This window comes from Bombus impatiens, unplaced genomic scaffold (genome assembly GCF_000188095.3).
Source record: "Bombus impatiens unplaced genomic scaffold, BIMP_2.2 scf_0060, whole genome shotgun sequence".
NCBI classification, from domain to species: Eukaryota; Metazoa; Arthropoda; class Insecta; order Hymenoptera; family Apidae; genus Bombus; species Bombus impatiens.
In genome coordinates, this window is record NT_176479.1 from 1222070 (window position 1) to 1239734 (window position 17665).

Genomic DNA, 17665 nt, shown 5'->3' on the forward strand with positions numbered 1-17665 from the left:
CGCCACGGAGTATCCGGCACACGACCCGATTCTCCGGCTCTCCTCGATCTGTCGGCCTTTTACGTCATCGCGCACACACGGCCGGTCCCGTGTTACAGAGCTAGTGCCCAGCGTTTTAAAGGTCAGAGCCTAAGAACACGCCGATGCACGATTTCCAAACGATGAATCAGCCCCGCTTCCGTTCACCGACGATTCAACGATCCGCGTTCCCCCCGGCCCGCACACCATTGTTCTCATTCGACACGGAAATACGCGTGGATTTACTGTCGAGCGAGCCCGCGAACGTACACCACGAGAACGGCAATTAATATCGTCGAAACTGAAGACGTCAACGACAAAGCCCGTTTCCCAGCCTGCTGTGCCTGATCATTTTTCTAACTGGTCCGTTTTTCAAAGAATTTTTGACGGTTCTTGCATGGACGACCCAGCTTTTTGTTTCATTGAATTGGTTTTGCTTAACGGTGCTACCTGGGACAACGCGGAAGTTGGGACACCAACTGTGCGATGATGAAAAACATCATATCATAAGTGACTAAATTACGTACATATATACATGTAGTATCGTGAGTGCTTATAGGGTGTAGGTGTCGGCTGCTGGGTACGGCCGCCTTTCTTCTCACTTTTGTATCGTGGAAGAAAAATCGAACTCCGGTTGCCGGGATTCGAACCCGGGTTCCGAACGTTCGTAACCTAAGGTACTAACCACTGCGCTGCCGTCGTCAGACACTAATTAGTGTCGAGTGGTGGTATTCGCTATCGAGTTCCGCCACAGGTCTTTTTTCCACGATACTACATACATGATAAATACACGTTTGTATTCTTTAAGTGCACGTGCATATGTCTATACGTATATACATACATACGTACTATTATATAGGTATTACGCAATTACATTATACAGTGAAATTGTAGCTATGTACCTCGCAGACACCCACTGGTAGTATGGTTTTCCCCCAAATTAGGCTGTTTGCTATGTATTTGAATTTGCGAGGAATTAGTTGGCACAAACGAATTCGCATTCGCTCGTCTCTCTTATTCGCCACGACAAAGGAAATTGTGAAGGTGTGTTGAATAAATTGATTCGGAATGAAAGTCGAAATTTTTTAAGAAAAGAATCCGCGTATAATCCGAAACCACGTTATTTGAGAGCACGTATACCGTTTTCAGATATGGTTACAATGGATGTGTATTCGGATGGACTGGTGTTCTGACGAATGCAACTGAAGACTGGAATGCATGCCCTCGTAAAATGTATATACCTGTTTGATTACATTGACGTATTGAGTTCGTCAGAAGGTATCCATTGTAACCGTAAGCTAACGCGTTGTCTGTCGTGAAAAATATCAGACATATTGTGAAAATAGAAGATATTGTGAAAAAAATGACACGTAAACAAATTGTGAAAAAAATAGGTTTTTCGAGAAAAGTACTATCAGTGGTATTTGAACAACCTTATCGTTATATTGTTCAAGGATAAAATAATTCAGAAGGAACCACACATTTGTAATTATTGCAATTACTTGTAATTATATTTGACTAGAGACTAGAGTCTAGATTAGGTAGGTCCATGTATCGTTGAAATTCATTTATTCTCAAACTACGAAACGGAGAGAATAGATCGAGAGAATGGAAAACAGAAACCAATGAATCGGAAGATATAAGAATTTCGTAAAACGCTAACGTTCGTGCTTTTTAAATTAAATGGTGAATTTCACGGTGGTCAAATAATTTTTGCAAATGAAATTGGCGTTACGTACGTGAATTGTTATGGGTTTGAACTGAAACATCGCGATTCTCTTGCGTTTCTCCTTCCTCCAATCCATAATCTATTTTCCAGTTAAACTTGAAAAATCGTACGTACCTGAAACAAAATGAAGAAGCTTATTTTAGTAACAATGGAAATATTCGCATAGATAAAACTGATAAAAAAGAAACTGAATAATTATGATTGCAATCTTAACATCTAATTCCTACATAGAATTAGGATTTTATAAGTTTTATGATATACGACAAAGTTAACATTTTTCACAAACTTTCCTATCACGATACTTTGTATTTCCACTCATATTCTAAAAATTGTTCTCAATCTTTAAACGATAATAGCACATTTAATGTCTGTTTGAAACTGAAGAACTGCAAAAGTAGGTACGAAGTGGTAGTAACGATAAGATCGTAAAACAAGTTCTAAATGGTCACTCCCGACAGAGACGTGCACTGATTGTCACGTGCTTAATGCCATTATACTCCGGCTTCCTGTTCTGTCGTATATAGCGCTATTCGCAGGAACACTAGGAGGTTGTAAATCTCATTGGACTTGCGACGATATTCGGTGCAATGTTACGTGTCAAATTAACATCCCATGGCTGCTTCAATTGGCACGATTCACTAAGACGTATTTTATGAATAACAGAATAATGTTAAGTGTGTTTTACGACTAGACTTTCACAGAAATAGAATTCACAAACGATATTAACCAACCTGTACTTGTTCAAGATTTTAATAAGACACATGTGTATGTAATAAATTTTCAAGTAGCTAATCGTATGACTTTCTTGATTGATTACTGGTCAAACGACATTTTGGAATATTTCGATGGAATTTGCAAATTTGTATTATGGCAAAAACACAGTTTTTCTCCTGTTAAGTTTATTCTCGAGAAAATTTCAGATCTAGTTTTATTATTATATTATATTATTATATTATATAATTATTTATTTAGTCTCTAAATAAATAATTATTTACCATATTTACTTTATTTAATCTCTAAATTATATTCTACTGAACTCACGTCTGAGTAATTAAAGTAACAGACAAATTCGTTCAAGACTGACACACTTTAGTCTCGAAACTGGTAGGAATAAGACAGATCAGTTTTTAGAAACACCGCAAGACCGATTGTTCCGTGCTCGACGTTCTTCAAACGAAACAATCTTATACCGTTACGTTTTTCTTTAAATTTTGATCGATCTAACGGATGCATCAAGATTCAGGAAGCACGAGTCTGCTCGCGGATGACGTCTTCCTCCGTTAAAAGATAAAAATCAACAAACTCCCTCGAGGAAGCAATCATTCTCCCCGTGTAATATACTCCTCGTAAACGGCATTAGCTTGGCTAATTGCAAAGAAAACGAAGGAAAGTTTCCACGTAATTGTATGGCCACCAATGTTACTAATATTACTATATATGTTTCTTACAATTTTTCTTTCCAATTAAATCATTAACATTATCGATACATCCGCCATCATCTCGATATACGTGTATCCTGACATCCTCTAATAAAATAAACCTGTACAACGCTAATTGCTAATACGACTCGCTTATTTGAATCCTAATTTTTTGAATCCTATGAACTTCCATAAGACCAAATAACATAACATATGTGTGTCATCGAAACGCTATGATAATCGTCCCGACCTTACACGTTTAGACGATTCACGATCAGCCAATCTGAACAGACACCAACAGCGAGAACATTAACAGAAATTTAATATTTCATCGCGTCGATCAGTCTCTTTCCCTTAGCAATCCTTTTGCATCTTGATAAACATTTGGAGGATAAACCGCAGGAATTCTCATCTCCGTGCTCGCGATACACATTTTCCAGCTGGGGAAACCGAGCGCATTTCACCTTGGCCGAACAATTTCCGCACGCTGATATCGGCGATCTTGAGCGGTTCGATCGTTGCGCGGAAGCTCACGCGTCACAAATCTCCGTTCTCTCTTTGCTTATTTTTACTCCTTTTCTTCCGTCATAATCTCACAAGAACGGAAACACGGATAGGCTGAGGCAAGATTATTTAGGTCAGAATGATAGATACTGGAAGCGAACTAAGTAATTTGTCTTGAAATTGGTCGAATCCGGTTATGAACAACTTTCGATCTAGAAATATCCATTAACATCATTAAGCATGTAATAAGTATTAGATACGATACCACTGAATATTGCAATTTCGCTATTTAATGGATAATCGATTGTTCAGATACTTCTCTGATCTGTGCGAAATACATACTTGTACTAAATATAACAATTTTTGTATGTACCCATTTTCAAATTTGAAACATTACCAATATAATCATGCAAATATAATCCAATCTCCTTACAGTGTTTAATGAAATTTCAAAATGCTTCGTATAACATACGTAATATATTTATAAAAGGTATCTACGAGTGTACTACTTTCTTGAACCTGTATATGTCCCCTAAAGCAGGAAGGTTTCAAACGTAGAAAGAAATTTCGGATTGTCCGTTAATCCTAAAAAATTAGAAATTTTTATGCATATATCTAAACGAAACTAAAACGGAATATGATAAAAATGCACGTAGGAAAGCCAATATTTGAATAAAAACCAATCATACAAGTAATATGTCTACGTACATAATTATGTATTGTTCACGTCTCGACAGAAAGAGGAAGATAGATGGATAGATGATAGATAGATAAATAGATAGATAGATAGATAGAGGAAAAGAAGCTTCGTCCTTCTGTTTGGTCGCGAGCAATTACGAGCAGCGAAACCGTCTCGAAAAAGCAATTCTACCCGTACATCGGGACAGCCCCCAGAGTCGGTGTAAACAGCGAACGGAGTTATTAGAGCCCCGTCATTTCCGCGACCGAACAATCGCGGTCCCACGCTCCTTACGCGCTGATTTGCGCTCCACGGGGCTCGCCCGTTCACATCCTGCGATTCAAGGCGTTCATTTCCTTCCCCTTTTTATTCCTTCTCCGGTCTCTTGCTCCTTGATCAGCGTTAAGTCCAATCACCTGTCGTCTCTTAACTGGTCCCGATCTGTAGAGTTCTAACGCCAGATAGAGAGCTTCGTTATCGCGATATGCGGTGACTGTGGTGACGATAATGATATCAAAGGGGAAGATCGAATGGAATAAATTCCGTGAACGATGATAGGGGATGGTTGTGGTTTTTATATGCAGACGAATTATCCTGCCGTGGAATATATGTCGTGGAAGGAAGGTATACATATCAGAAAAAAATTTAGTTGTACGTAAAGATCATAAAATTTACATATCGTTAGAAACATAAAGATCTGTACGACGAAAAAATTCAACGTAGAATGAGGAATTAATTTCTGTAGAAATTTATAGATTGTCATTGAGATGGTTATGGTAATTATCGAAGAAAATTATTGCAGCTGTTACATTTAAGAAGATTAATGAGAAACCAGATGTTATTTGACGTTTCGAAAGGTGTATTAAAAAAGGCAGTGTTGAAAGCACGTGCGCGAGCAAGGAATCATGATAAAACAAACGAAACACACGAAACGTCAAAGTTAATAACGTTTTTGTGCGAAAGCAACGGCTATAGTTCGCTTTGAATTTTTTGCATTATATGCAAAACGACGAATTGCACCTGTCAAGGAGATTACCATTCGCGGAACGAATTTTAACTAGAATAAATTTATAACAGAAAAAAGTGTCGCGATTTTTCCACATCTGTCTCTGTGAAAAGTTGATAGTTCAACTTTCAGTCCGCAGTAAGATTTGAATGACAGTATCTGACATTTACGTCGTCCAAATATCACCTAGTCAGAATAAGAAACTAGAAACCAGATTTTATAAATTACACAAGGCACTCAATGTAAAACTAGTATTATGCGTATGTATGAAAGCGAGAATTACTTTTACCACTATTTCCATGAAATTACTAGCGTTAATATAAGTTTCAAGTAAAATTCGCGAATTAGATTTGTCAAAAGCTATTTCACACAAACACTACGAATCAAAATCGCAACGCTTCGAAATCCAAATCCTCCTTAAATGTTACCCGATGCCTTTTACCAGTATTCTCATAAAATCGTTACTGTTCGTTAACTCTATTCTATCTTGAAGCGGCGCTTTCCGCTATTTCCGATACGTGTAACTTCCTCCCCCGTTCGACTGACTCTCCCACCTTCTCGCCAGTTTCCGCTCCGTCACGTGTTTCGTCGCAATTTCCGTTCCCATCTATCTCAGGTATTCCCAATTTTTCTCCGACTTGTCTCGTATTTCCTTCTGTCTGAAAATCCAATTTGATACGTCCAGTATCTAGAAATCCGATTTCACGCATTCGCCGGTTGGAACTAAACGTGTATGTCCCTTATTACGTGTCATTCGCAGCTCGGCCAGCGAACAAACGTGAACCACCCCCATTTTCTAAGACGCGTTTCGTCCGATCGCATCTCTCTCGTCATCGTGATCCTAGAAAACCTTTCCGCGATCGCCGACTCTTTCTTTCCCCATTCGAATTTATCGTCATCCGTTCCCAACACGTTCCTCCGTTCTCATTCGCGTTCCATCGATCGTCTCGTTTCCTGGAATCGGCTCCAACGATGACGATTCGATTCCTCTTCGGCGACATGGGATCGGTGTAACGTTGATTTCGAAGGAAATAACCATGGATGGAAAGATTTGACTGTGAGTTACTAGTACGAGAAAATCATCGATGCTGTTTTAAATAGCGAGACAGTTCCGCAAAATGTTAGATTCGATCATTTTGTCTAGAGCAAGCGAACGTATGTAATTGGACGAAATAAATGAAATAATAGAATTTTCAAAATGATATCTAAGTATAAGGTTCTTTTAAAGTTCAATTCTATTTTCATTAGCGTGAGGTCAACGAACGGAACAATTTTTACGAACGCCTTCATTTTTCCTACAATTTTCAAACAATAACTTTAAAAGTGCCGACAATCTTCAATCTAACGATATTCCTTTCGATAAAAACTTAAACAAAACCAACGCGTCTCCGAGAAAAAACGCAAAACTGGAAACCTCTCCGGACATCTCCTCCCGTGTCAATCTTCTCGGCACGCAATCAGAAAAATCTTCAATCTTGGAAGTCGTCTGTTCGAATTCCGGCTTTCGCTTCGTCGAAACGAGTAAACCTCCAATAACTTGGAGGAAAGAGAAGCTCTAAGAAGGAACGTGCGCAGAAGGGAAGATCGCATAGAGAACAGAAAGAGGAGCAGATTCACGTTGTTCTTATCGTAAATCCCGGTTCATACAGCTGTCCCTAACAACTTTCCTCTCTCACCTATTCGCCGAGTCGCGCCGTCGGTCCATCAAGCGAGATCGTCCTGTGTGCCGTCTCGGTCGTTTCCCCTGTGGAGGAGTTCTCCCGTCCCGTAGAGACTCCATGAATCCTCCGAGGCGTCGCAGAGCCCAGCTGCCGTTTATCATATTGCCGCGATCGCTTCGAATCGCGTTTTCACGCGGCGTTGCCCAGGATTATTCAATCTGGCCGGGAATGGCCGCGCCAGGGAACGGCTTTCGAGGATTGAAAGCTTTCAGAAAGGCGAAACGAGACATCCGGCCCCGCCAGATCCGCTATCGAGGATTCACTGTCAGAATGAAATTCGAATTTGGAAGAGGGAACGCCAACTAGATTCCTCTTTTTTCGCCCTTCGTTGCTGAGCTCTTTTGTTCCCCTACGTTCCTTCGAACTAACGTTTCGTGTCACGGCCACAGAGTTATCGCAAAGACAGGCCGGTTTGTTTGACTCGTTTTCTGGCACGAAAAGCGAAAACAGCGATAATTCACGAGATTTTTTCTACCTCTGCTGTTTGGGTAATATTTTTTCGCCGAGATCTCGCCATTTATCTGTTGCCCTGTGAAGGATTTTTCTTGCTTTGGAAGGGCCTGTGAAAAGCGATGTGTTTGTAAGGTTGAATTTTTACCGATGAATGAATACGATGGCCTTTTTCCCCGTCGTCGAGTGACATTTTGCGTGGGTGGTACGGGTTTATAATTATAGGCGTCCTGGCTTATCTGCTTCGTCATGGACGTTGAAAAGAATGATTTATTACTTCATTCGTGTATAAGAAACGTTTAGATCCTTTGGCGATAATGTTCTACCTGTTTTAACTCGTTACTATACATACCACACGTGTTAATTTTCAGATAATTTCCATGCAACGATCGAGTGAAATTTGCTATCTTGAATAAGAAATTCGAATTATCAAAATTAAATTCGCCTCTTATTTTTTTCTGAATAAGCGAAAATGTTTTATTAAAAATTCCGCTGATCTCTTAAAACGATCTATCGACCACCAAAGAGAAAATATGGAACACGTTGAAAAATTGCCAACATTTTAGAAAACCGGAATTACCGTGTCTCGGCTGGAATCAGGGCTGGAGCAGACCGGAGCCGGTTATTTTATCATTTTCCTTCGCAACGCTCCGCCAATTCGCATTTCGTGCCGGCATCTGGAGAGAAATCCGCGATTCCGACATAAAAATTCCGGGTTCGCGCGTTCTGTCCAAGATAATCGGATTTTTCACACGTTCCTTTCGGGTGCTCGCGCGAACGGACCTTGATAAGGCGGCGGAAACAAAATAAAATTAGCTATTAATCACATTCCACGAAAATCTGTCGTGCGGATTGCTCGTCTACGTGCACCAACAAAAATAGTAGAAACGGAACAGAGAAAAGGGAGAGAGAAAAACGGAAAAGGGAGGAAAACGAGTATGACCACGGCACGTTTCGCAATTTATCCCCGCAATTTCGGCGCTACGGCAATTATGGACGAGCATTTATAAATATTAGCGGCGGAACTGCGTGTTCCCGCATGCTGGCGTTTTCCGTGACGCGTTTTTTTCCGCTGCGAAAAATCAACATTTGAGAAATACGCTCGTTTTAAGCGTCGAATACACGCCGAGCCTCTCCCTCGCGGCCAGATTTTTGGTATCCGATACAAATCCGATATTCGGTTTCCTTCGCGTTTCAAAGAATCAAGGATTTCTTGATTCTCACAATTTTTATTCCTGACCCATGGTCATTTTTTTGTTCTCACAATAAACAAATTCCCTTTTTACCAGTGTTACTATTATCATTTTTTTTTTAATTGAGTTTTTGATAAGGGATATTGGTGCGGTATTGGTTATAAGATGAATTTCTGTATGTACGCATGAATACCAGTTAATTCTATAACGTTGGTTTCATTTGAGGATACTCGATTAGTATTTGTAAGATCATTGCGAAAGTACAATCAACTATGTGGAAATTACTTCGGTTAAAAGTACAATGGTTTGAAGAAGTTAGGCGTGTATAAATTACAATTGTATTTAAAGAAAACGACACCCTATGTACAAAATGTTCTATAAAGTATAGCACTAGCGAGTAGGATATGATACTACGTGAAAAAGTACGTAAAAAATAGATGGATATTACTCTTTACTACCTATTGGTTGTTATCAATATAAGTTCTTTTACAACATTTCAGTAATTATCGATTCACTTGGATCGTTTATATTCATTCCAGTTAATTATATAAGCTGAAACGATCCGTCTGAATATCGTCGAATAGTTTCTTTTTGTATATGGTAGTACTTATATAATTGAGCAGGACCGATATAAGATGTCGATATCTATCAGCTTATCCATTTTGAAGTTAAGTACATACTTGGTATATTGTCAAGTCGTCTTAAAAATATTGTTTCTTTTTTTTTGGAATAACTTAGGTATTTGAAATTTTTCAATCGGATTTGAACCTATCTGTAATATACATAATTATACCGACGATATTTATGCAAATTCGTCATAATATCTTTAATAGTAAAATGATATCTATTATAACGAGTACCTATCTAGATAGGCTTAGGATATTTTACATAATTTTGCATATTGCATGCATTCCGTGGATTTTTTCAATTTTAAATTTCTCACAAGTTTATAAATATCCCTGATCTATGCGTAATTTTATCTTTGAACTTTAACTTCAACGCATCTTTCATATCTGACCAGTAATTCTAGTTCCATTTAACGCCGATGATTATAATTTTAATAGATAAGCACTTTATTTGTACCATTTTATCATTTCCTATTCTAAGTTATATATCTATTATTACTTCTATCATTCTAAATATTACTACTTCTTTATTCTAAATATTTTCTTCAATATGAAGCTTTGATTGTCGATATTATTATTTTCGTATAATACGAGTATTAAAATAAATGAAGAGGTTCTTTTTAATGATCTAATGATACTAAGTCCATGTACAACGATAAAACGGTAATAAAAAACATATCGATAATAATATCATACAAACAATAGTATGAGAATGTCTGTATAAATTTATAACAGTACGAACATTGTTAATTTAATCCTTTGTAACTTAATCCTTATTTTATGGATGTAATTTACTTTTGAAATATCTCTGTATTAAACGGGCCGTGTTAAATAAAAACAACTTAGTATATGTCAGGATGCAGTTGCTTTCAGTGATTTATACTCCAAAACAGCTGACACCAGTTTTATATTATCAAAATATTGTATAAACGCGAGTGGCGGATAGTTAAGATAAAATAAAAGTAATTGAACGACTGTTTGCGATATATAGATTTGACTGCAGTAAAACATGTGTCTAAATAAACCTTTTGGAGGTGATGTATAGAGCATAGAGAGGTATGCATATAATATAAGTGCATGATGCATGTGCAATGTGCATGAAAGAGATTAAAAGATCCAGTAAAAGCAGGTCAGCATTTCAGTTTTAGCTTAGATTTTATTGCTAAAAGCATTAAGACAAAACAAACAGGGAGAAGCTAAAAGTAACAGAGGAGAAAATTATAGGATAAAAATTAGTAATAAAATTATAAAAATGTAATAATACAAAGGTAGAATATACTTCAGTCGTACCTTATAAATTAGTAGACTTTAATTTGCATTAAATAAGATTTTATGTATTCAATTTGTGTATATATTCAACCTATCTGCTCCGTATTCCTTCATTTATACCTTTGAAGATCTCTTTGCTGGAGAAGTTTTATCTAGTTTTAAGTGTATCATTTTAATTACGTTAAATTATTATTAATTTATCTTTTCATATCTTACAAAAATCAGTAATCATATACGTACAATACACACGCACACACACAGCAGATACATATATATATATATATATATATATATATATATATATTGTTCTCAACATTTTAATAGCCCAAGTGCTCTCTTAGATTTTCTCTCAGATTCTAGTTTATTCTTGTGAACATTTAAATAATCAATATTAGTCCTAACCTAAATAATGCTATAAGATCAAGCCTAAAATTATGTTTAGTACTTACAAAGGATACGTGTTTTGTCATCCTGAAGAACACGAATTGAATATATATATATATATATATATATATAGATTCTTACGAGTGTATGTATTTTATGTTTCATTCGGGAAAGATATTTCGTCAGAACACGCATTCACTGTACCTTAATCTAAAGTTAATAAATTGCATCATTCTATTTCTCGTAACACACAAAACATTCAATGTTTATATGAAGCTCACCTTATGACGTTCTCGTTGTTCATACGTATGTATTACTTCGGCGTCGTTCGTCTAATTTCACTTTCCATGAACCTCACGCCAATCTTTTATACAATATCCACAGCTTTTCCTCACTTCCATCACGACACTTTATTCGACACGCGATTCACGTTCCACGATTCGCGACACACATTCCAAATCGTCACGATCGACTTCAATCGCTCCAAATTAACTGACGCTATAAATCAATATAAATCAAAGATGGCGGCGTATTAGTTTCAACAGAAAAAGGCGGGAGCGGACGATCGACAATTCTCGAGTAACATCGTGCGTATTCACGATTGCGCAGAAAACCAGCGCGCATCTCGCTCAGATCGACTATTATAAGCAAATATGATATTATTATTATTATTATTATAAAAATATTATAATAATATATAATTATTATAAATATTATAAAAATTATTATAAATATGATATTATTAAGCATACAGTGGATTACGAAAGTATCATATTTGAACGCTTATCACAGAAAACCTTTATGTATATATTGTATGTGTTACAGAAAATATTTCGTTAGCACTGTAACGAGATACGACTGTCATGAATATATTGGTCAAATATGAAACTAATCTGAAAATGTGTGTAAAGGTTAGAGACGTTTATCTTAAAGATATATTTCACGAACAATTAATTAATAGTCAACAGCATAAATAGTCATCTTAAACGCGTAACGAGTACTAAACATGATCCCATTGAATATATCGAGGCTTGTTAATACAACGAATAATTGATTATTTAAATACTTTTCTGACTTCTACGAAATATGCACTTGCACTAAATATCTCGTAATTTTTGTATATATTTCCAGATTTGTTTCAAATCTAACCAATGCAGTCATGATAGTCGAATCTGATAACAGTACGGAGGAAACTTCAAAATGTTTCGTATAACGTATGATACATAGTATATTCATTAAATATTCGAATACTTACATGCGAAACACTGTATCGAGAAGAAGGACACGAGAACGCGCGTTCGATGGTTCTCGGCTGACATTGTGGGTATTTGCGATTGCTCGGAAAAACTGCACGCGGATCGTTAAGATCCGAGATTAATTGCGTACGTATGCACGGGAACGCGATGGTGAATAATTTCTAGCGCGTCTATACGGCTATGCAAATCGCGGTTCGTGCACAAGCCAGGGCAAACTGTTCGAAAGTAATTCGCCAATAAGAATAACAGCTCGGAATGGCGGATATCGAAAACACGCCATCGGCGAACGTCCCGCAATTTGCATTTCTGATACGCTCGCAATACACCGCGCGATGTAGCGCGGCAAAAAAAGAGATGAGAAATTGGAAACGGTTACACCCCCGATGTCCCCCCCTGCCCCGGTGTAATATTTTACAATGCCTCGCCGGGGACAAGGTGTTCGAAGTCTATGCACGTTCGCAACACGGAGAAGAGAAGAAAAAAAAAAGAGCTTTGGTTTTAAATGAGAACAGTGCCTCTTTTCGATCGCGTTGCCCCTCTGTTCGTCTTCGCCGGTAATAGACCGTATGTATTTTAAAAAATGATTTCCATTTATCTGTTGACGCACTTGGTGCACGGAAAATGGATATCAAGTATGAAATATGAAAATTGATTTTTCGTTCAACGTATAAGGAAGTGGAGGTTATAACATTTCGAGTAATAATTCGCCCTCTTTCTAAAAAGGAGTCGTACTTCATCGGTTCAGCAACGGAATATAAAGGAAAAAGCCCATTCTCGAGTGTTGCTCGTGTTTCTTGCTGGAAACTTTTTAAGAGCTCATTTTTTCTCGTTCTTTATTTATTCTCCCCTCCAGTCCAGTACATTATTACTCGGTCTCAATATGGCCGTTTCGAGGCATAATAAACGGAATTTTCATACTTTCATGTCTCTTCTGTTCCGTTCTTAGTTAAGTGCGCACGTGTGTGTTCAATTTTTACAGGATGCACCGCGGCCTCGTTCAGGCAAAATTTTTCGCGCATACATCGCCGAATATGAGGCGCGTGAACGGAGGAAGAAGTAGCTGGCAAACTATATCATTTTGGAGTCTCAAGAAGGAAATGAAATGTGTAACGACTCCTTCTGAAACGCCGCGCCCTTAATAAGTTTGTCCCCCAACGTCCTTATTTTGTTTGTTCACGAACTTTTCTACCCCGAAGGCTGTATAATAAGGTGAACTCACATTTATATTAGTAAAATGTCGCGGTGTAACACAAAATTACGATACGCAGAATTGTAAGAAGAAGCTCAATTTCACTTGAGATTTAAAATATATTTCCGATCGAATAAGATAATTGACTCGCATTGATAATTATCATCGATGTATAAAGTATCGAAAAGATAAATAATAAGAGCGAAAGAGTAAGACAAATTCTGACGTTGCAAATATTTTTCTTGAAATTATACACAAAAATACTCTAAATTATTTCGAAACATATAGACAAAAATTCGAAATGATATCGCAACAAAATTGTTAAAGCATCCATCGAAAAAGTATTATTAAAGCATCGTATAAACTACACGTACAACTACTAGGAATAATTTTGGTCAACGACGCCTACGATTTTTAAAGCGTCTTAAATTTCGTACGCGGCGTTTCACGGAAAAGGGCCATCGTTTCACTAAACGGTCGGCGACAAAAATTGGAAAGGTCTACGGTGTGCTTATGCTAAAGTACCCCCATTGGCACGCGGCCAAACACTGGTGGCGACGATTGTTTTTGCATCGAAGGAATCGATTCTCGCCCTCGAACATCGTAAAATCAGAACGGCTGCGCCCGTGCCACCACGTGTCATCGTTCCAATCACCGTTTGCCCTTTGAATTTGGGAGCATTCGAAGAACAAAGGCATGGAATCGTTTAGTGTCATCAGCGAAATTGGAATGAGAGGGGCGAGCGAGCAAAAGTTTCCAAACGAAACGATATCACTCGACGTCAATAGGCTGGATATTTATCGAACGACAACTTCGAGTAGGCGTTAAAACAAAATCATTTAATACGAATAATACGATATTCGGTTATTGCGTTTATGCAACTTCATCGCTGACATTATGATTTATGATTATGTTTTAATTGAAAATTCCGAGGAACGAACGTATCGAAAATGTTAAGAATATAACAGGGGGAAAGGACAAAAGAAATGTTTGCTCTTGAATGGAATAATTGGTTCATACGCGATCACAACAGTTTATGAATCAGATTTTATAATTTTCAATTAATTTTAATTACATATATAATTTTAACTTAATTTTGGTTTGGATTCTACGTTTTATAATCGTATACATTTTATACGATTGTCTTCGTCGTATTGAACATAGAATATTTATTACAATGCACTATTGTAAAATCGAGTAATTCAGCTTAAACTATGGGTCATTTACGACTCGAGTATACCAGTTGTAAATGGAATATTGACGATATTTAATTCAAACGATAATCACAATTACTAAAATATTTCCTCCTCTACATTAAACACTTCGCAGAATCAAATACTTCATTCTACTTAAAAAAAATGTCACGTATACGTCAATTAATTGAGAAATTCCTGAATATAAACATCTAACTCGAATTGCGATAAGGAAGAAATGTTACTCGGGTTAAAATGCAGACTTCGAAGAATCTGCAAACAGATCTCGAAAATAACTTATCAGAAGCACGCCATACTTTATCTCGTTTATTGCGAATACTTGCGTGCTCCTCATTGGAATCTCTAAATCTCGATATGTACTTCGACGTTACCGGATCCCTCATGAACCAGTTACCGTGGGTATTCAACTTGACAACCAGTCGTTACAAGATAGAAACGCGTGACCAGCTTGAGAGTCATGACCAACAAAATGCAGCAAGAGAATGATGAGTACAATCGTCGTTATGTCTGTCAGAATTGAATATTTCTAGAAACGCATTATGTCTCCATTTTTGCACGTCGACTGTTAGTGGTTTCTAACTTGAAAATTACGCATAATCGCTGCTTTCTGATCATTATTGACGTTCGTATAATCATTTTCTTGCAGCTGTACAATATCTGAGGATAGAAATTTTCTAAAATTACATCAACTAAATATACAGATAGCTGCATCATTCTTAGAGTAATAAGCTGAGAATTGCTTTCTGGGTAATTCGAATCATAAAGGAAACACGTTAAATAAACGAATGATAATACAACTGTTTGAGTCAATTTCATTTTAAGAAACTCATAAAACTTCGAAGTTTTATACATCAAGAAATCTCCGATTTACTTATTCGTCATGAATCTTCTTTCATTTCCAACCATCCCATCATAACGCAGCGTAAATAATCATGGCATCATACCTTTAATCTTTCACGATGAATTAAGCAATACATGAATGAAACCTCGGAACAAGAACACAGAGGAAAAATTGTGAAGCAGGGAAAATAACGTAAAATGAACCCTTTGTGTAGGTATTCGTTTCGCAAAAATGTGTATATGTAATTCAAAGTTACAACCGACGTATAATTCAAGTTATATAAACGAACAACCATACAATTTTTCAAGCTACATTAATTTTAAAAAGCTGGAAACTGAAACAAATTCAAAATGCAATATACAAAGGATCCTTTGATCCAGACGAGCAGAAATCCTTTTCCATGTCAAGTCACCCTTCGTAGTACACCATGAACATCCATAGAACGATGCCTTTAATCTCTCACGATGAATTTAAGCCATGAACGAAGGCGCGGAATAAAAACACGTAGGAAAAAATTGCAAAGCAGAATGAAAATAGCATCGAACGAACCCTTGCCGTGTGTCATTCATAGCACAGAAATGAGCGTGCAGGAGAACGCGCAGAATAATGCGGCAGCATGTAAATAGAAAGTGTAGCCGCAGAGGCTGGGAACATTTTTAATCGCGTTAATTAAATACCCTGAGCGAGGATCGAACTCGTATTTTGGTTTTAATGCAACTGCGCTGGCCTAATGGAACGAGAGAGGCGAGGCTGACAGCAAACATTACCAGGCATTTACATTTCAATGGGAACCGACGTGGCCCGTTCCTTTAATTTTCCACCCTCGTCCGCCTGTGTGTTACCCGTGGAAGTTTGCAAGCGATACATTACACACACATACTCTCTCTCTCCCTCCTTCTCTCTCTCTCTCACTCTCTAACCCTTTCATCCATACCCATATTCCCTTCAACAAATAACGTGTCGATACACCTTACGCGAAATTAGCAGCAACGCGGTCGTACAGTACCACAAACGATCGAAGTTTGCAAACGACACTCTGGCCGTGGATCTATGCAAACAATGCAAAGCGCACGACGATACTGGTGAACACCTTCGATATCGATGGGACCACGTGTGCTGAGCTGGCCTCGATAAACACAAAAGGTGCTTGTTATAATGCGCTCGAACAATGCTGTAAATACTGTACTACCAAATGAGATCACCGATTCGAGTGACTGTTGCCACAGGCTGTTTTCCGAATTGTTATCAGGATTTAATGATGTAGATTTACGTGTCGATAACGGCGTGTGAATTTTGGTTCATCCGGAAAGTGAAATATTTTGTTAATACACGGTTGACTGCTCAGAAATGTGCTTAGGGAGGTTTGTGTACATCATACATATAACAATTTATGTAACTATTAAAAGCTAAGATATAGAAAATTCCGCGAGAAAGACCAACTTTCTGATTTAGGGCTATGTAGAAATATTTTAATACAAGATATTTATTGAAACGAGAATGTGGTAGGATTAAGTTAGAAAGTAAGAAATTTTGTGATTTTAGAATTGTATCAATAGGAATCGGAATCCTTTCGAAACGAAGATTTACCTTTTTCCTTTTACGGTTTAGATTGGAAGGATTTGCTTATTTATGAAAAGATTTCTGCATTAAGTACACGTATTCCGTAACATCTCGCGTTCCGTTAAATCTCGCAATGGTAAGCATTCGTCGAAGCTTGTCCCAAAACTCGCCAAGAACTGCAGATTTCAACGGATTACGGTACACCTTCATATTCCGTTCCATTAAAGAACGAAATCCGAACGAAGTTGAATCGATTCTGTGCTGCGCCAAAATCCAACCCCCGAATTAGCCCAGATTAACGAAATTTCCAACTTACCCACTTTCTTCGACTTTTCAAATCCTCCTTTTCCATCGTTCCACTATTGCATGCCTCCTTTTTCTCGGAATAAAATCATTCCGCCAAAAAAAAAAAAAGACAAAAACAAAGAAAAAGGAAAAAACACGTTCAACGAAGAACAACTTCAACTTTTTAAATTTGTTCTCTCGGAAACAAGTTCTGGTACATCAGCTGCTTTTAACGAAAGCCCGGTATTTGCTTTCTCAGATTACCTACTTTAAGCTACACCTGTTCATTTTCGTAGTAAAATTGCTAATATATCAGAATATTA

At 37.5% G+C, this 17665-nt stretch overlaps 1 protein-coding gene across 5 annotated transcripts in view; it reads right to left on the reverse strand.

Moving 5' to 3' along the window:
- LOC100747038 (nephrin) overlaps positions 1 to 17665 on the reverse strand; it is a 494062-nt gene that overhangs the window by 197551 nt on the left and 278846 nt on the right. The window contains exon 1 of one of the 5 annotated variants that reach the window (XM_033324724.1): positions 11279 to 11468. The exons of the other annotated variants lie outside the window; for them this stretch is intronic. The gene's annotated coding sequence lies outside the window, so the exon portion shown is untranslated. Of the gene's footprint in view, positions 1 to 11278; positions 11469 to 17665 lie in introns of those variants that run through there. 5 annotated transcript variants of the gene reach the window in all.